Below are 22,119 nucleotides of genomic sequence, written 5' to 3'. Positions count from 1 at the left end.
TCAATGTATCGGCCCCAAAACACTATTGAGTCGATAAATTGGTTACCCTTGGTGCCCCAAATCATGTCGGCCTCCAGAGCCCCCATGAAGAGATTGGCAAAGGAGGGCGAGAATTTGGAGCCCATAGCTACTCCTTTCTTCTGCCGATACCATTTCCGATCGAAAATGAAAAAATTGTTCTCTAGGATGGTTTTCATCATCTGTAGTAACATGTTGGTGTGTGCCCAGAGAGAAGCTGGTCTGTTGGATAGAAGTTTGTTGATAGCTTCTAAACCAAGTACCGGATTAATGCTGGTGTAGAGAGACACCACATCCAGGGTAACTAGTATGGTGCCTTGTTGCCACTCCATGTCTGCCATAATGCTCAGGATGTGTTTAGAGTCTTGTATGTAAGACGGAAGATTTCTGACTAGAGGCCCCAAGAAAAGATCCACATATTCTGCGATTCTTTCGGTGGGACCTCCAATCCCCGATACTATCGGTCTTCCTGGAGGAAAAGGTAAGTTCTTGTGAACTTTGGGTAGCGTGTACAACCACGGATAAGTGGGTCTGAAGACTTTAAGGTATAGATACTCATTGTCATCCAGAAGACCTGATTGTTTCCAGTTCAGTAAGAGTCCATTAATTAGAAGTGTAAGTGGACCAATGGGGTTGTGATTGAGTAACTCATAACATGAGTCATCATTTAGTTGGCCCTGGATCTCATTGTTGTAATCAATAAGATCCATGACCACCACATTACCCCCTTTGTCCGCCTCCCTGATGATGATGTTAGGATTGTCGCTTAAATTGGAGAGTGCTAACCGTTCCCCTTTGGTTAGGTTGTCCTTGTATTTGAATTTGGTATTTAGTTTTTTGGTGTTGGTTCTATTTAAATCCTCAAGGACATGTCTGTGGAAATTATCAATTGAATTGCCCCCTGGTAACGTAGGTGTCCATTTGGATTTGCTTTTCAAGCCACTAGTCATACTATAATCGGTTTCAATGTTCAGCTCCTCTAATAGTTTTTCCATTTCTAGAGGACTATCCTCCCTGTCTGTCAAAGAAAGAAGCAAGTGTGTGCATTGTACATCTTTAATGGTTAAAGAAACATCATCAAAAACATTAGGAATAGGTGTAAGTTGACTTTGCCTGTTCCCCAATCCAGCAAAATGCTTTTTCAATTTAAGGTTACGGATGAATTTGAAGACATCTATCTTGGTTTGGCACAAGTCCCCGGTGGCATAGGGATTAAAATTAAGGCCTCTGCTAAGTAGGGAGACCATGTCTGGTGTCAAAGGAGATGAGGACAAGTTTATGACCTGTACTTTCTCGCTAGATGTGGCTAATTCTTCTGTGTCCCTGACCTCAATTTCCTGCGATAGTCCTCGCTTGTTCCCACGTTTGCCCCTATGGGGTTTGGGTCTATGGCGATTCTTGGTGGTTGTGTCCTGCTGCCTTTCCTCACCTGTTCCATTTCTAAAAAAAAGGTAGAACTATGGGGTTCCGCGTTTGCTAGAATCTCATTTTCAATGTCACTAAGCCCATTAGAGCTTAGGGAGGTGGTACTGGAGTTGACAGAGCTAGTGGTTGTGGTTCTACCGGATTGTGGGCCTGGTTTGGATTTAGGGATTAGGGAATCATACTTGCGATCAAAGGTGTAGATCCTGCCATTTTTATAATCTGCCTCATCCCTTTTGATCTGACGTGCCTTTCTGTTCTTTATCTCTGTTTGGTGTTTGAGAAGAATCTCATCTAATAAGGTGTAATTTTTGACTGTGGCTTCAGGTTTGTTTAGATCTTTAATTTCTTGTTCAACAATAGAGATCTCTGCTTGTAGTTTCGCAGTCTTGCGGTCGGCACTCTCAATGAGAATATCCATCAGTGTGATGGAGTTCTGATTGAGTGAGTCTTCCCATTTGATCATAAGATCTCTGTCTAGGTCATCGTAGGTTGGGAAAATTTGGGACCTAAGTCCCCTGGGGACTAGTTTGAGCTTTAGATAGTGTTTAAGGGTAGCTCCATCCCACCAACGGGAATTTTCTTGTTTTTTAAGTTTCTCCAGTTTGAAGAACTTGTCTCTCAAACCCTCTACGCGTGCAGGACCTGCCGTGGCCGATGCCTGGTGTGTAGGCATGCCTTTGGCTAGGTTTTCAAAGAGATCTGCTGCTGCCTTGTCTCTGTCCATGATGTCCCGGACAGATAGCAATTATGGGTGAGGCTGAAGATTTAGAAATGGTAACGTGGAGGCACCCTATTTGGTTGGATGACTTTTGCGCAGCATATCTGGATGATATTGCTGTCTTTAGCTCCACCTAAAGACAGCCTTGTCCACCTGAAGGAAGTAATTGAGGCTCTGCAAAAGGCAGGCCTCACTATCAAGGCAACAAAGTGCCAGATAGGGCAGAGTAAGGTTGTATACCTGGGCCACCTTGTAGGTGGAGGCCAAGTTCAACCACTGGAGAGTAAGATCCAGACCATCAAGGACTGGTCCCCTCCAAAGACCCAGACTCAGGTCAGAGCTTTCTTGGGCCTGACTGGGTACTACAGGAAGTTTGTTAAGAACTATGGGTCCATTGTGACTCTTCTTAATGATCTGACATCCAAGAAGATGCCCAAAAAGGTTCAGTGGACAGTAAACTGTCAAAAGGCATTTGATGACATGAAGAAGGCCATGTGCTCTGCACCTACCCTGAGGAGTCCTGACTACTCAAGAGAGTTCATTGTCCAAACAGATGCTTCTGAGTTGGGAGTGGGAGCAGTGCTTTCACAGCTTAATGTAGATGGCCGGGACCAGCCCATTGCTTTTATTAGCAGAAGGCTGACCCCCAGAGAAAAACGTTGGTCAGCTATTGAGAGGGAGGCCTTTGCTGTGGTGTGGGCCCTGAAGAAGTTGAGACCATACTTGTTTGGCACTCACTTCAAGATTCAGAACAACCATAAGCCCCTCTTATGGCTTAATCAGATGAAGGGTGACAACCCCAAACTACTCAGGTGGTCCGTTTCCCTACAGGGGATGGACTTTACAGTGGAGCACCGCCCAGGGACTGACCATGGCAACGCAGATGGTCTCTCCAGGTACTTCCACTTAGACCATGAAGACACAACTGGTCAAGGTTAGTCTAATGTCCCTGCGTTTGGGGGGGGGGGGTTGTGTAGGAGAGTAGGGTCTGCTATCCTATGGTCACCCCAAATTTTTGCTTTTTGCTTCACTGGTTTATGACTTAATGTGGCTGTGGGCCTGCTAATCAGACCCACAGCCTGCTGTTCTCTCTCTAAATTACTGCCAATGCACTCTAAGTGCATTACGAATTGGAACTGGTTCACCTTATTGGCCCCTGTAACAGTGTACCCTAGGTACCCAGGGCATAGGTGTTTCCAAGGCCTACCAGGGGCTGCAGCATGTATTGTGCCACCCCTGGCCTGCCTCCATATTTGACACACTTTACTGATCACTCAGCTGGGGTAAGTTGGTGTAATCACCTCTTACTTAGATATAGTATCCCTATATCTAACCTTAACTGGACACATATGTTCCTATCAGCCACTCCTATGGAAGGCCTCATCAATCCTGGAGGCAGAGTGCTTGGAAATATGTGAGATGGTGCTCTAGCATGAGCTGAGCCTGTCTGCAGCTGTCGGGAACCACTCTCTTAGCTGTTCCGGGATATTGCCATACCATATACTCTTAAGTGCATTATAATCCTCGCGGTTATATGCTAACTTTGGTTTGGCTTTATCAAAACATGTCGAGTAAGGTGTCATACGATTTGGAATACTATCCCCTCAACAGTTCTGTCGACGGGGATAGCATTCCACCCTTCTAGAGGGACACGACATGTGTGTAGCCTTAACCCCGGTTAAAATTAACCAGAGCCTCAGCATCACAAAATGGACGCTGCCACCACAGACACAAGTCTGACCTCCTGCTGCTGGGAGTCCTTCCAGCGAGGGAGGCTTGGACAAAGGGTTTCCTGCCTTGGGAGGTGCGAGCACCACCCCAGACAGGATCTTGTGTATTGGGTAGGACAGGGCTGAATAGATTGAGACATGCCCGGGGCACACAAGGTGCCCCGTGCATAAGCCAGTCCAAACCGGTCCTGGGACTTTCCAGACCCAGGCCTGGTGAGGAGCTGGACAAAGGAAAGGGGGTGTAACCGCCCCCCTTCCTGGTCCCACCCAGAGGAGGGACCTAGCAGGTGATCCACCCCTCAGATTGGGAAAAAGAGTGGGAGCAGTGCCAGAGCACCTCAGGTCATCCTGAATCAACTTTACATGAAGAAGACGACTGGACTTCGACATTCTGCTGCACAGAAGACTGAAGAGCATCTCCCTTGTGGCCTAGGAGTGGCCACCCTGTGAACACAGGCACCAACCAGCAACTCGACGTCTGCTTTGCCGCTGCCTCCCGCCGGAGCCCGAGCCCAGAGCCTGACAAGACCCAGACTCCCCAACTTCTCACAGCCCGATCCACAGTCCCTGCAAAGAAGGGACCCGTGGAGGCACCGAGAGACGTGGGACCGGACCTCTTGGAAGACACTCCAAAAGCTGACTGCGCATCATCAGAGGCATCCTCGATGGCATGCTTTGGGGACTGAGAACCCCCACCACCGAGCAACCCTTGCACCGAAGATCAGCCCACCAGCATCTCCACGATCTGCGTGGGGCCCTTTTGCATTGTGCCACTTGATGCGCCATCCCGGCCATTAGCCATGTGGTCAGCGGCCATCTTGGCAACGAAACCGACAAACTACACTGCTGGTCTGGTTGCTCCAGACTTGCCATCGCTCCTGTAAAAAGGAGCACCCGTTCTGACCTTGCTGGTCCGAGTAACAAGCCTTTTTTGACTCCTGCGTGGCTTGCATTAGCCAAGGCCTGTTTGCTTCAATCAAGTTGCTGACACCGCCAACAGCGAGAAACCTGCGTGGGACAACTCGTGACCAACTCCTGGACATCCTCAACCCCGGGTTTCCACGTGGCTGCAGAGAGAAGCTACACCTCAACGCCTGTTTGCACCCGACATCGCCTGGTTCTAATCTGGTTCCACAGTGGTCACTGGCTAGTGACTTTGAACATTGTCCCCTCTGCTTTCAGGTCTTCACATCTTCAGATCCACCCTTGGATCCACCGGAACTCTTCACCTCGAGCCGCCTGCAGCATCTTCAGCTCCAAGCACCATCGACCAACGTGACGAAACCCGACACTACTTCGACCCTATGCACCCGCTTCCTGTGGGTGAGGTAACTCAGCAACGCCAGCGTTCCTACACTGGAACACACCGCTAGGGCCTGTGTCTCAAGTTTCAGCTTTCTAGGTCACTCGGAAGGTTCCAACGAACTAACTTTACAACTTTTACGCACCATAGACTTAACATTGGTGAGTACGTGCACTTTAAACTGCACCCGAGTCCCGCGGGCCTTTCCCGACTTAGTCACTGCTAGTCCCGATCAGCTCCAGCGATTCCCAAGGCCCTAGGCCTGTTTCCTTTCCGATTGGTATCTCTTATACCACTTTCTTAGTATATGGTTTAGGTGGCCCCTAGGGCTCATCCATATTGTGCAACTTTTGTGTATTTTAAACTGTGTTTTGTTTAACGCTTGTGCTTCTGTGCTCATAAAGAGTTCAGGGGATATTTGTAGTTAATAAATATATATATATTTTTAATATATATCTGTGTGGTGTCCTTTCATCTGGTATTCAAGGGGGTTGTGTATGGTAATACAGCTGGCTTCACATGCCTTTCAGAGTTTAGCCTAAGACTGCTTTGTCCACGTTACCACTAGGATAACTGGTCTATAAGGTTGACTCACAACCGATCATCATAAGGGTTGTTTGGCATGGTACAAGGTGATCACTAGAATTAGTGAGCATCACATACCAGGCCAACTTCTCACAAATGGAACGAGTGGGAACATACTCAACACGGTTAAGAGAGATAATACTCCTGCAATCAGCATAAATAAAGAACAAAATGGGGAGATAGGAGATAGGTAATACAAATATCACCCCCACTGTGCCCCCATTTAGCAATTTACCTCCTGAATGTGGGCCTTATGTGGCGGTTTTGGTGAACGTGCCCAAATTAAAAAAAAAAGAAAACTGGGAAAATCAAGCAGCATTAAAAAACAAAACAATTCACTGGATGTTTGTGAAGTGTGGCTTCCCACTTGCGGGAGCGAACCAGATATTATTAACGCAACGTGTGGGATGGATCGGCCCCTAGAGGAAAAAATTTGAGGGAGACTGCATTATAATTAATTTTAAATCTCCAGTCTGGGCGAGAGATGCATTAGTAAATGCCCCCCTCCATCCCAATGGGAATACAACATGACCCTCTTGCCACTAGGTTATTTTTGCAGACACCTTATGGGGAAGCCTGACCAAGGTGGAACCACCTGTAACCCCAAAACGAAGTATCAAACCTTTCTCCCTCCACCACCGCCACCTTTATATCCAAGTATCCCCACATCCAACAGATATCCGATACTGGGCTCCTTGGAGGACAATGATTGACTTATGTCAAGGGAGGGAATTCCACCAACATTAGATCTAACTGGGAGGAGTCCCGAAATAGGTTGTAAAATGTCAGTCAAGGATAGTCTGGTACAGACTCCCTTAAAAGATATTAAGGATGGCAACATACCAAAATTTGATTTTATTGCAATTCCCGTAAATATTTTATTAGCATCAAATACAGGGGGGCAGCAGTAAATCAGTCTTCACCCAGGTCTGCATTAGCAGCACCCATATATAATGAGGGCATGCCTATCGGGCACCCATTTGTTACACCTAATATAGTCAATCTACATGAAGGTGATGCGGTCAATGATTATGAAGGTTATACCTTCATGAGTTGGAATATAGCAGGTCTTAATAGCAAATTAAATACTCCACATTGGAATGATCTTATTGCCTCAAAGTATGATATAATTTGTTTACAGGAGACCTGGTATAAAGATCCAGTCTATGTTGATGGGTATACTGCTAATTGGATTAAAGTGGCTGATTCTACCTCTGGTAGGGCAAAGGGAGGTCTCTTGACACTTGTCTCTAACAAATTAGCGGAGTGCAAAATCATTAGCTGCACAATTATAGACTCCAATTGCCAGCTAATGGAACTCAGATTTAATAGGGGTAAAGACCTCCTGCTCATTTTTATAACAACAACTTTAGTAATAACAGAGGAGGAACTATCTATGATATTGAAAAAGAAATAGACAGAGCATTGGCAGTGCCAAATAGACAAGCAACCATCCTATCGACGGGAGACTTTTATGTTCAAATGTGCCCGCTTGCCTATACTAAAATATGCGGCTTTACTAAATGCTATACCCAAGATGAAAACGTAGATTTGTTGCATTTCCCTCATGGTGAATATGGCACAGCACTAAATTCCTTGCTATCAAAATATGATCTTGAATTTTTAAGCTGTACTAGGAACAAGAACAATATTATATGTCCAACTTTTACTGGCAGGGGTCCGTTAACAACCATAGACCATATTCTATTCTCATAAAACAGGGACTATAAGGATCTATGGATTACGGAACAGGTGGTTAGTGACCACAACAGTATTTACATAGCCCCGTTATGCTGGGGAAATAAACAGGTAAATACATCAAATCGCATTACTGATATATTCCCCACGAATGGCATGAGATTAAAGTGGGCAGCCATTGACCCAAACAAAATACAAAAGGAAGTTATCATGTATTGTAAACAAGAAATAGATTATTGCCTAAGCGAGGAGTCAGACTCATGCTCCCTGATCTCCAATTTTCAAAAGATCAATGTATTTATAGAAGGACTTCTCACTAAAAAATATAAAGCTAGGAAACAGGTACATGCAGGTTGGTTCAATAAAAGCTGCACCCATGCCCTGCATGCATTAAAGCTAGCATCGGGTACAAAACCCCGAAATAAGGAGAATATTAGAGCACTACGACTTAATTACAAACATATTATTGGGGCCTGCAAAAAAAAATTGCAACATGAGGCATGGGATAATTTTAGTTTGGCGGCAGCAACTAACAACAGTAAACTATTCTGGGAGACGGTCAACTGTCCCTTTTTAAAAGACGATAGCCGACCTGAACTCACCTCATATGTAAATAGTGATAATTGGATTGAACATTACACATCAATTTTTAACCCAGATAAGATTAATATAAACCAACCATCTAATTCCATATGGCCCATATTACCTTTAATGATAAAAATAGATGAAGTCCATGAAGGACTATCTGATAGCAAAGGAGGGAAAGCACCAGGGCCCGATGGGGTGCCTATTGACCTATATAAAAGCGAAGAGGATCTATGGGTACCAATTTTAACTATGATTTTTAACGCAGCAGTTGATGGCCAAATTCCCTTAACATGGGGTCAATCATTAATTATCCCCCTTTTTAAAAAAGGTTCCAAATCTAAGGCCAGCAACTATCGTCCGATATCGTTGCTGGACTCGTCACTCAAAGTAATGAGCAGGGTCATTCTGAAAAGACTTGAAACATGGGCTGAGGAGGGGATGTACCATGTTACAACGCATACCGTCAACAACAAAATTCTCTCGCCAGCCCAATACGGAACAATGTGTCAATTTGGATCTCCTTATAAACAAATATTCTATGGCAAAAGGAGGTAAATTATTTTTATGTTTTGCAGACCTAAGCAGCGCTTTCGATCTTGTGGATCACTCTATATTGTGGCATATACTTCTAGACACAGGCGCCCCCAAGGAAACCGTTTATTTTCTAGCAAGAGTGTACAAGAAGTTGTCCAGCAAAGTGTGCTATGGTCCTGCAGGCGAGTGTACCCCCTTGTTTAGTGTGAAAAGGGGCATCCGCCAGGGATGTGCACTTGCGCCATTTTTGTTTTCATTGTTTATTAATCATGTGGACAGTACACTAATACAAATTCCTGCAGACGCACCCTCTATCGAGGGTAAGGCTGTCCCTATTTTACTATACGCAGATGATGCGGTTTTAATTTCACGAACCCCGATTGGCCTTCAACGTCTTATAGATAATTTCATTCTTTTTATCAATGGCAGGAAACTTCGAATTAATAAAACAAAGACATTTGTTATGTCATGTGGGAAATCAATAACTAAACCGGGAAGGGCCTTTTATTTAGAAGGAACAAAAATGCAATCAGTTAAATCCTTCTGTTACCTTGGGGTAACTTTTGCGGGAAACGGGAAATGGTCACATGAATATGCCAACATCCGCCTTAAAATGAGTAGGAATGTAAATGGCATTTTTCGTTTCTCTGCAAAAGTTGGTGCACGAAGAATCAAAGACATGGTAACTATATATAATGCCAAATGTGTTTCCTCTGCACTTTATGGTGCCGGAGTCTGGGGCCACCACTTCGAACAGTCTTTACAGCAGGTTGAAAATACATTTATTAAACGCCTGCTGTGTGCTCCACCGTCGGCCTCAACTGTAATAATACACCAGGAAGTGGGTCTAAAATACATTTCTGACCTGGCCGGCCTTCGCCCCCTTTTACTATGGCGCTCTATTCGGGCTGAACCTGAAACTGCTTTTACTCAAAGCATAATAAAAGATTGTATTAAGCTCGACCACAATTCACGTATCCCGTGGCTGAGCTATATTCGCCATTGGTACAGTCTTTTATTTAAATGTGACATCTTTATTGAACCTGAGGATGCAGCTTCAATTACTAAAAAGATCTTAAAGAAGCATTTCTGGCCCATAAAAACGTGAATAGAGGAAATTTAACTAAGTCTCAGCCCACTGTTGTATTTTATAAAGAACTAAATCTTGCAACTGGCTTTCAGTCATATTTGGACGAAGTAACCATGTCTTCCCACCGCTTTGTTTTAACACGCTTACGGTTAGGGATTGCACATCATTTAGTGGCTTTCCCGGACATGAAGAGAAGCACGAGCTTAGTATGCCCATGTGACAATATATCTATGCAAAGCTCCTGCCATTTTTTATTGTTTTGTAAATTTTATAACTTTTTAAGGAAATATTATTTGAAGCCATTGTTTTTAAAATATAATGTTCTTTCCACCAAAAATGCTTTGAGGTTGTTATTTTTATTGAAAGTCCCGATGTCTTCTTCCTTACGGCATCCTATATTTTAAAAAGCATTACCGTTAGGAAATCAATTGCACTTTCAAAGATATATTTTTGGGAAGTCCTCGTTTTTAAAGAAATCTTGCACTTTATTTGCACTGAAAGAAACTAAGAAAATAGATGGCAAGTGGCGTATTTGGAATATTTATATATAAGACCAACAGCCGCAACTGTAATTATGAACTGTATGCACAATTCACTTTACACTTGACACTTTAGCATATTTTGCACATGTTTTTATATTTAAAAAAACGCTATTCTTGGTCCTGTTAACCTGATAATTTAAATAACCAAATTTTTCATCTTGTTAGCTCGGTATCTTGACAAGGAACAATTATACGCATATACGATTGTTTTGATTAAGCATATTGTATGTTGTAAGCACAAGCAACTTTACTACGTCATTTGCACATATTGAAATAGGATTTTGCTAATTTATTTTTTCTGGTTTCTCTGCTCAGTCCATTGTACAATATGTAACAGAAGATGTAATTCATGTTTTTATGTGCTTATATGGATGTTATTATACACCAAATAAAGCTTTTGAAATTAAAATTGATATCTACACTATGGAAATACTGTACACCAGACAGGAAGACAAACAATATCTCTTCATATCCTACATTGGTCCTCTGCAGGGTACAAACCAAAATTCATTAATGAAAAGGTACAAATAGACTTTTTAGATGATTGCCAAAAAGCACAAAATGTGCATAAAACTTTGATTATTTACTGAGCTAGACTGCAAAGACTAATTGAATGTTACTACATGGTTACACAATAACTGGCTTGCACCCTGCCTCCCAAAACAATACTGAATTTAGAAAATTGAACACTAGAAGTCACAGAATGTTTCGGGACAATAAAAGACGGGTTCTGCCAGAATTTATTACCATTGCTGGTGACAGTCAAGAATGCTCCATTTCAGGTTAGACAGGTGGACAGATGTATTGAGGTGTGATAGACCGATACAAGGTGATTGATCAAAAATCACCCTTGAAACTCCTTTGACGGTGTCCAGGTGAGGACAGCAGGGTTTTTCTGACCGAGCACCTCCTGTTGCCCAGAATCTACTCACCACTTCTAGTTTATGATATGTTCATTGGACCAAAGGCGGATGCAAAAATGAGCTTCTCAATTAGGTGTATCATTTGTCGATTGTCCCATCACCTGTAGGAGCATCAAGAAACCTGGCCAAGAGTATCTTAAGCGTCGAGTCTTACCGTCTGACTACTACCTGGACCACTCCCATTAAGGTACATCGAGAACCCTCACTGTATACACAAGTACCACATGAAGGTTGCACGTGTGTCCCAGTGCCATAAATCAGAGCCTACATGCCTGCTGGATGATAGGCCTGCTAGCTCCACCAACAGGTGGGTTTGGGAACTATGACATTGTCCGCAAACCAGCAAATCATTTGAATTTTAAGGGTTCTAGACCATAACACAAGCCCTTGTATTTGCACCCCAGAAACAGCTGCAAGGTTCTACAGTTGAAAATAACTAATGTACACAATCTGGGATGGGAGAACTTTGGCCCTATTTTGTTGTATGTCTGATGTTTTCCCTTGGACTCTAACCTAATTCCGGCCAGGTCGCAGAGATTGCAAGCACGCCCTGTAGGTAATTACTGTTTGATGCGCATGAGACCTGCAGTGAGTGACTGCACCCAACTGCAGGGGTATGTCTGGGGGGGTCTATGAGACCTCCTTTCTTCCCCCATAGGCTGCCTTTAGGAGGCATACTGAAAGTGTGCTTCATTTTTATGGCTCACTTTCAGTGCGCCTCTTAAACGCATATTTCCTCTACACTCACTATCCATACTACGGCACTTGCACAACAGCAAAGTGATTTCCGAAACTACATATGGCCACGCCCCATGCAAATGAGGGAACACACTCTAGTGATAGCGCTGGTGCAATATGTGTGACAGCGCTATCAGTATTACAGAAGGGGATGCAGAAGCGTCTACAGCCCCTTCTGCAATACCAGTATGTCCTGGGGCGCACAAAGTGGGCACACGCGGCCATTGTGCCCCAGGGCTCAATGTATAATATGGGCCTTGGTCTCCAGGACAAAGGTTGGTCGTAGTTTTATGTGAAAAAAGATACATCAGAATTGAAGTCCTTATAAATTAAGAAACAATATATCTGAAACCATATTAGGAATTTTGTAGGACATTGTGATGACTGCTTTCACCTCTCTTCTTCATTCTTCTTAGGGCTCGGCTACAGACAACTTTAGCTACATGTTGGCAGACCTATTGATTCCAATACATATTATAAGTAAAAAGTGGGGAGTAGATCAGCCACTTGCAGCGGCTGTAGTGTATTGATATAGTCTTCTCTTGGTTCAATGACTTTCCTTCCTATTGTTTTGTTTTGCCAACCAAGGAGCATTTCGGTCTCACACACCTCTGATTGGATCAGTTGTATCCTTTCACTGCTGCCTTGAGGAAGTTCTTTTTTATTTATCTATTAGCACAATAGGAATGCATGTGTTTTCTTACTTTCTCCTTCACTTTTTTCTTTACCTTCTTACCCCTACGTGCTTTAATTTTACTCTCTTTTTGCTTCCTGTCCTGCTGCTTGTTTCATTCATTCATTCATTCATTCATTCATTCATTCATTCATTCATTCATCGGCTGCTTGGCAGGTGCAAAGTGCTACTGGGCCAAGAGCACTTACTTTTTACTTTCACTCCCCTGTCCCCATCACATTCTTGTCCAGTTCCTAGTCTTGCATGCCCCTTTATTATTGCTTCTTTTTTTATATAAAGGCTTTTTATTAAGGACAAGCAGCTGAAATGTGCTATCAGGCAAATCAGTTAATTTTCTTTTCACTGGTGCACACTGTTTTTTTAAAGATTTATTTTACTTTTAATTTCCTGTTCTAACATGCTTGTATGCCATGTTAGAACAGAAAATAAAAAATGGTCTTCCTACACCACTGTGTATTTGCACTTATACATCACTGCCTATGTGTGCACATGCATCACAATGCAGATGTAAACTGCAGTGCAGGTGTGCATGCACCATGAAGAGTACTTCACGTATCGTATAACCCTTTTAGAGCCGAGCCTATTGGCTTTACCATCGTTTGTTTTAAGAAGGGGGGGGCAATTCTCCATTCTCCATTTACTCCCCTTTCTTGATGCTTTTCAAAAATATTTTCCTCTGCGGCGATAGATGGCATCCAAAGTCCTTTTCCTGTTTTTTTTAGGTTTCGCCAGCACAGCGCTTCCCTGTGCTTGAGAAACCTATTATTTTCAATATAAACTTAAAAAGGACTTACATTCAGCCTCCTCTCTTTCCTGGCTTCTCATTGGTTCTTGAGGATGCCACTTACCTTTCCTCCATGTCTATTGGCTGTAGCATATGGCTGGGATGCCCGCCACCCCCTCCCAACACCAATCCCCAAGGATGGGAGAAGTCGGACACAGGCTTGAACTTTTGGAAGGCGGGAGGGAGTCACCCTCCCGGCCGTATTTATTAAAATATGAAACAAAATTTAAAACATTAAATAAAAGTTTCATCATTATGTACAATTTTACATTTATTACATTTCGATGAAGACATGTTCTTTGGCTAACCTTAACAGATCTCTAATACAAAGGTTTCCTAGCCGAGTCTAACATCCTGCAAATGCATACATTCAAAATTAAAATTGTACATCCTTGCATTAAGGGCCAACGGCAAGGTCTTAACCGGTGTCAGATCCCTACTACCAAAATCTCGCCCTCACGGTGTGAGTGGCGCATGCGCAGAGGACTCTACCCTCATTGCCAACTGTAACTTCCCTTGTCGTGGTGGGGGCCCCCTTTCCACTCGACGCCATCTTAAAGGTCGTCCGAGTTCCCGTGTGAGGTATCTGTAGGAAGGACAGCGTGGACTCCCCCCATCCCCACACTCTCTATCCGCTGTCGCGGATATCCGGCCCCCGGGAAATTAGTAGGAGGGGCATCTAGCCGCCTCCCCCCTGGGAGGGGCCTATGGCCGTCTCCCCCTAGGCGACCCATCCTTAGTGGGTGCCGCCTCCCCGTGGAAGGGGCCAATGGCCGCCTCCCCCCGGGCGCTCCCATCCATTCTGGGTGGCGCCCCCCCTCTAGGGACCTTGAAATTACTGCTCACCGATAATGACCTTACCGCCCGACCAAAAAATAAATACGACAGTTGTTCACCTACTAAGGAAATAAAAAAAAAATATTCTGACATAGCCTCGATGTGTCATCAACTGCTCTCTCCTACAAAGAAAAAACATTATCCTAAAGGCAGAAGTCACATCCTTATCTTAAACATTCCTTTACTTTTTCTACAAAGGAAAAAAGGCCTATACATCTATTTCTCAGCAAAACTTTATTTAAACAAACATTGCCATAAGGGGCTGGTGGGTGGGTCAAAATTGCCGCTTGTTCCGTCGAGGGCTCACGAGCAACGAGTGGGTGCAGCCTTCAGAGCACAGGAACAAGAGGACGCTTCTTCGGATTCCCGCTCTATTTATTATTCTTCGGGAGGGCGTGTACCCTCCTCCGGTACGCCTACTGGGCGTGGTCTTCCGTGTAGGTGTCTAGGACAACCCCTCTTGGGCGGGAAAAGGCGCGCCCCGGCTACGCCACTTCGGGCATACCAGCCGAGCCACGCCCCCCGCCCAAAATGGTTTCCCGGGGGGATCGGGGCACCCAACCATATGTTCGGGGGGACCGAGTGGTCGCCCCTTTCCATATGGCCGGGATGCCCGCCACCCCCTCCCAACACCAATCCCCAAGGATGGGAGAAGTCGGAAACAGGCTTGAACTTTTGGAAGGCAGGAGGGAGTCACCCTCCCGGCCGTATTTATTAAAATATGAAACAAAATTTAAAACATTAAATAAAAGTTTCATCATTATGTACAATTTTACATTTATTACATTTCGATGAAGACATGTTCTTTGGCTAACCTTAACAGATCTCTAATACAAAGGTTTCCTAGCCGAGTCTAACATCCTGCAAATGCAAGGTCTTCGCGGGCTTTTGGCGGACGAACCCCGACCCGCTCCCGCTCGGCGAGGACGTACCTGCCGCCCCTGGCAAGAGCTGCTTATGCCATGACACCGAGTCAAGGCAATCCCAAAGTCAAAGTGGCATCAAACTCTTTCGCTTTCCGGAATTTCATATCATAACCTTTCCATTCATCCCCCTCATACATGGAATAAAAATCCATAATTCGATTCTGATAGCAAGTCAACTCGGTCATCAGTTCAGGCTTTCTTTCCCCCATGACTGCAATAAATATGGAAAAGGCCTTAACCCAGTTCGTTACCTTCTCATCAACCCTGAATTCCACCATCTTGGCGCGCCATACACTGGGATGCCATAAATCTTTCTGGGATTTTGCATATTCCATCTCGCGATGGTCAGTCAATAATGAAAACATGTTAACATATTTCTCCCCCCATATTAGTTCTTTTGTGGCCATAGGGATGTGCTGTGCCACCCTTTCCCGCCTCGAGGGTAATGAACCCTCCCCCGCCATTGGCAATGCGTGCTTACCAGGTTCGGCCGTTGTTTCTGCCGCCTTTTCCCGACCAACCGCAGGTCCTCCCGGCGCCACCTGTGGGGGAACAAGAGGAACATTCGCCGTTGCGGCCTCTCTCGACTGCCGCAATTGCTCGATTATTAGTCTGGCCTCCTCGGCCGGGTCCCCCGCGGCCACTGCCCCCCCTGCTTTTTTCTTGAGCCATGGCAACACCGCCGCTAACTGGATGGCCAACTCGGGAGGCATCTCCTCTTCATTAGCGGGAGTAATTACAACCGGGATCGGCAAACCTATATCTGGGTTCGGTACCGGGATGTCCGCCGGTGTGACGGGGTGACTGGGGGTACCTCGGGAACCGGGACCTCCCCAGAGACCGCCCTCTTCTTGACCCGCTTCCCCCTACCCTCGGGGACGACTCCCGGCAAGGCCGGGCCTATTACCTTCTTAGGTCGACCTGAGTTGGTCAGGGCCGCCAACTGTTTCTTAACCTCCGACAAACCTCGACCAATCGAATCAACTTTTCCGAGCTTTCGGTCCATGCCAGCCATTCGGTTCGACAACAGGCGCAATACCTTCTCCATCTCGGAGCCCTTTCCTGCTTTCTTGCCAGCCATGGTTTCGAGTATTCTGCTCTTAGTCGATCAACGAGGTCCTGGATCCTTCGTACTCCAAATAACTGAAAGAGAAACAACAAGATTACAAGTTCTCAAAATTGCCGCTTGTTCCGTCGAGGGCTCACGAGCAACGAGTGGGTGCAGCCTTCAGAGCACAAGAACAAGAGGACGCTTCTTCGGATTCCCGCTCTATTTATTCTTCTTCGGGAGGGCGTGTACCCTCCTCCGGTACACCTACTGGGCGTGGTCTTCCGTGTAGGTGTCTAGGACAACCCCTCTTGGGCGGGAAAAGGCGCGCCCCGGCTACGCCACTTCGGGCATACCAGCCGAGCCACGCCCCCCGCCCAAAATGGTTTCCCGGGGGGATCGGGGCTCCCAACCATACGTTCGGGGGGACCGAGTGGTCGCCCCTTTCCATATCTATCTGCATTTACTAATGCTTGTTGATCATCCGCTTCTCTTATCAGTTTCCTGTAGCCGAAATACTGTTAACATGTGCTTTGGTGAAATTATATTTCCATAAAGTTTTGCCTTTTAATCTTGCAGCATATTTATATAACACCTTATCACCCTGAGAGATTAAGTGATTTGCATAGAATCACAGAATGCTTCAGTGCACCGTTGAGACTCGTACCGGGATCCCCAGCTCTCGAGTCAGCAGCTATTGTAGTGGAGGGGGGTAGATTGGAGTGGAGTAGGGGTGGATTGGGGTAGAGTAGAGTGGAGTGAGGTAGATTGTAGTGGGGCAGATTGTAGTGGGGCGGGGTGGACTGGATTGTGGTGGAGTGGATTGGGGTAGATTGGAGTAGAGTGGGGTAGATTTGGTTAGATTGGGGTAGATTGAAATGGGGTAGATTGGAGGGGTGGGTTAGATTGGGGTAGGGTAGGTAAATTAGGGTGGGGTAGATTTAAGTGGAGTGGGATAGATTGGTATAGAGTCGATTGGGTCAAGTGGAGCAGGATATATTGGAGTGGAGTAGATTGGAGAAGATTGTAGTGAAGTAAAGTGGGGTGGGGTAGATTTGATACATTGGAGTGGAGTGGGATAGATCGGAGTGGAGTGGGGTAGATTGAAGTGGGTTAAATAGTGTGGAGTGGAGGGGCGTAGAGTGAAGTGGTGTGTTGTGTTGTGGAGTGAGTGGCATAGGTTGAAGTGGCTTGGAGTCACGTGGCCTGTCGTAGAGTGTCTTACAGTGGAGGGGTGTAGACTGGAGTGGCATGTTGTAGACTGGAGTGGAGTGTTGTAGAATGGAGAGGCATGGTATAGAATGGAAGGGCACAGAGTGGAGTGGTGTAATGTGGAGTGTGCACCGTGTGGTAGCACACTGCCTTTGCAGACAAATACATTTTCAATTGAAATGACCGTCACATTTGCACTAAAAAATGGTTTTACTGCACACAAACGATAATGTGTGCAAATATCATCACCTAGTGTATTGATGCGTTCTGATCGTATTCAAATATTTTTTTCCACTACACCTCTGAATTACAAAAAAATGTATTTCAAATGTACTTATTCTGATATATTCTGAAACATCAGCATAGTTTTTTGTGTGTGTACTAAAAAACACCCTCTCCTCTGACATGGATATTCAGAAGGATTGTCACACAACTTATCTCCCTTTGAAGTCAGAGAAAGAAAAGTAAACACCAAGCTCTCTCGGGAGAGCCAGCTTGACATTTGACCTCTGTCTTTGAATGCACAGCAAATGTGAAAAGATAAAACAAGATTTAAAGGGATGTTTACAGAAATTAAGTCCGTGGAAGAATACAGTAAAGAAGGTTTGGGCAATGGAAGGGACAAACTCAAGCTGGACAGGCTAAAGCAAATAAAGCCAGCAAAGAGAAAGCCAGAAAATGTGACTAACAATCCACAAAGCCAATGTTAAGCAATGGGTGGATTGCATTCCTAGGTCAGAGTTCTGAATGTCCTCAAGATGTGTTTAGCAAACCAGGTAGCTGTGCTGTGTGGTATGCTTTCACTTAAAAAGCCGTGCTGGGGTACTACGTGTGACTTGTTGCATGTATCTTTCAATTCTTTACTCCCTTCTCCTAGTTAACTGCACTCTCCCAACTGCCTCTGACTCTTTCCTCAACTGTTCTTATTTCTACTTCTCATCTCACACACTCTTTATTTTTAATCCTCTTTTATGCATTTGCCTGGTGTCAATTGAGTTTGTGATATAGCCACACTGGGCCCGATCCACAGAATGAACTTACTACTTTTGGCATTCACAGAATGCACTTACTACTTTTGGTATTCACAGAATGAACTTACTCATTTCGGTATTCACAGAAGTTAGGACTACTAACTTTAGGACTCCTAAATGCCTTCTGTGAATACCCAAAGTCTTAAAATTAGGATTTTTCTCAATTTAGTAGTAGTAAAGTTAGGACTACTAACTTTAGGACGCCTAAATGCCTTCTGTGAATACCGAAAGTCTTAAAATTACAATTTTTCTCAATTTAGTAGTAGTAAAGTTAGGACTACTAACTTTAGGATGCTTAAATGCCTTCTGTGAATACCGAAAGTCTTAAAATTACGATTTTTCTCAATTTAGTAGTAGTAAATGAGTAAGTTCATTCTGTGAATATCAAAAGTAGTAAGTGCATTCTGTGAATGCCAAAAGTACTAAGTTCATTCTGTGAATCGGGCCCTCTATGTCTTACTGTGTTCCTTGAATGTGAGGTCTCACTTCACTTAGTTTTATGTAAAGCGCAGATACCCTCTGGTATAGGTGTGCTCGATAAGAATGAATAAATAGTCTAGGGATATGTTAAAGATACACATGACCACATTCCAAGATAGATAGATAGATAGATAGATAGATAGATAGATAGATAGATAGATAGATAGATAGATAGGATAGACAGACAGACAGACAGATAGATAGATCGATCATGTGCATGTATATGTAGGTGTTTAGCATTTATCCGTCGATAGAAACAAATCAATACCTTAATTAGACTTACAGAATCTTTCATTGCAAGCTTTTGCAACAAACGGGAAGGGATAATTGGAAGTATGCCCCGGACACTCATTCCCTTACAATTATAGAAGTCAAACGATGACCATTAGAAGGCACAGCAACTCTTGTGTAATTTTCATCTTCACTAATTCCTGTATCATGTTAACATATATCCTGGGTTGTTCTTTATTGTCCTCTTGCTGGTGTTGTTTGGCCACATGGCCTGGGTCTGTAGGTGCTCTTATATTGCTGGTTTCATATTAAGAGAAGGCCTGGCCTGATCAGTGATGTCCTACTGACATATCATGTTGACACATGACCTCAGCCTGCAGAATAATCAGTCTGGGCCTGTAGGTGCAGTCCTGTTCTGTGTTATGTTTACAAACATCCAGGACCTGTGGGTGTTGTTCTCTAATTGGTGTCATATTACACACAGTTATGGCCGGTTGTTGTCCTTTTCCTTTGTTGAGTTAGCACACGATCAAAGTTAGTACCTGCTCTCCTCCTACCAGTGTTGCCTTAACATTACGTAAGAGTCTGTATGTTCCACCCCCTTGCCATGTTGTGTTAACACACGGTCTAGTCCTTTGGCTGCTGTCGTCTTACAGATGTTGTGTTAAAAGGTGGCCAGGCCCTGCAGGTGCTGTTCTCTTGCTGGTTTCATGTTAAGGGATTTATTTTGCAATCTATTGAACAGCGTTGAGGATCTCTATTAAAAAGGATTTTAGATCCTGACTGTGAACATCAGTTGCTGTATTCGCTTCAAGTGTCCAACTATTTAAGACAGAACAAATATAAATGGCTACCACACTAGCTAACAAAATAAAGAGAAGCAACACAGGGTGATTATGTATCAAAATTGTTATTATTTGTTTTGAAATCATAAGGGTTCTTGATCAGTTATCAGAATAAAACAAACTAAACAATTCTAATGTACAAGGAATACAATACTTTCTCCTATAGTACACAAGAACAAGTCTAAACTGTTACATGGGGTACAATGACTACTACTGGATTTGAGGTAAGTTGCTGAACGCAAGGTGTCAGTAGTGCAGAAACGGGAGTGAAGGTCGACGTTTCGGTCTTATCAAGATAAATCACAAGACTAGCATCAGGACAATAGTTAAACATGTACCGATGACCCCTAAAAGATAACATAATACGTCAATCAATAATAATGTTCCATTAAATGTTGCAACACAGTACAAAGAGTAAACATTCATTTATTACACTGATTTAAATCATATTTCCACTTGTGGTTAAAAAGAGGGGGCTGTTGCTCAATGATACACATAAGTTATTCAGGATATCTGAGAGCATAGAATTGTTAGGACGGTGTGGCGTCCATACAATTCTAAAACGAGAGCACAAGGTTTCTGGAGTGTTACTATGGTTATTGGCACTTAGAATCTGACTTACTTGGAAGGAGGACCTGCTTTTGCCAACTATCAGGATTGAATGATTTTGTTTGTAGCAAGTTCTCGCTGCAATAAAGAATGCAGCAATCAAAGTCTGATATTTTATCAAAACAATGGGCCAATGTAACAGTATATAACCGAGGTACTCATTACCTGAAATACTTTACTGGGTTCTCAGGGTCGAGTTAACGAGTCTTTAAATCACCGTTCTTCTCCTGAGAATCTCAGAGGTATCTGTGAATGTAATCAACATGACTGGCTTACTGCATATTTAAAATGACAGCAGAGAGATCCAAAAACGACTGCAATATTGTCCGCCATATGCAAGCTACTCGTTCGCTTGTGACACATCGTGTGTCACAAGCGAACGAGTAGCTTGCATATGCCATTATATATAATTCTAGATCTGGCACAATCCAGTGAATAGTCCCGGGACTGTATCGAATGTCATAAAGAGGAATGGTGGCTTAACCTGCTCCAGACACCGACCTCTTTACACATTGCATTACACACCCAGAGTGGACCTTTTAATTAGTCAATCATCTCCCGCTGGGTTGGCCCATGCATACTAACGCTCTGACAATATTGCAGTCGTTTTTGGATCTCTCTGCTGTCATTTTAAATATGCAGTAAGCCAGTCATGTTGATTACATTCACAGATACCTCTGAGATTTCTCAGGAGAAGAACGGTGATTTAAAGACTCGTTAACTCGACCCTGAGAACCCAGTAAAGTATTTCAGGTAATGAGTACCTCGGTTATAGACTGTTACATTGGCCCATTGTTTTGATAAAATATCAGACGTTAATTGCTGCATTCTTTATTGCAGCGAGAACTTGCTACGAACAAAATCATTCAATCCTGATAGTTGGCAAAAGCAGGTCCTCCTTCCAAGTAAGTCAGATTCTAAGTGCCAATAACCATAGTAACACTCCAGAGACCTTGTGCTCTCGTTTTAGAATTGTATGGACGCCACACCGTCCTAACAATTCTATGCTCTCAGATATCCTGAATAACTTATGTGTATCACTGAGCAACAGCCCCCTCTTTTTAACCACAAGTGGAAATGTGATTTAAATCAGTGTAATAAGTGAATGTTTACTCTTTGTACTGTGTTGCAACACTTTAGGGACATTATTATTGATTGACGTATTATGTTATCTTTTAGGGGTCATCAGTACATGTTTAACTATTCGTCCTGATGATGGTCTTGTGATTTATCTTGATAAAACCGAAACGTCGACCTTCACGTCCATTTCTGCACTACTGACACCTTGCGTTCAGTGACTTACCTCAAATCCAGTAGTTGTCATTGTACCCCATGTAACAGTTTGGACTTGTTCTTGTGTACTATAGGAGAAATGATTGTATTCCTTGTACATTAGAATTGTTTAGTTTGTTTTATTCTGATAACTGATCAAGAACCCTTATGATTTCAAAACAAATAATAACAATTTTGATACATAATCTCCCTGTGTTGCTTCTCTTTATTCTGTTAGCTAGTGTGGTAGCCATTTAT

The sequence above is a fragment of the Lissotriton vulgaris genome, chromosome 7, assembly GCF_964263255.1.
Source record: "Lissotriton vulgaris chromosome 7, aLisVul1.2, whole genome shotgun sequence".
NCBI lineage: Eukaryota > Metazoa > Chordata > Amphibia > Caudata > Salamandridae > Lissotriton > Lissotriton vulgaris.
This window is presented reverse-complemented; position numbering follows the sequence as displayed.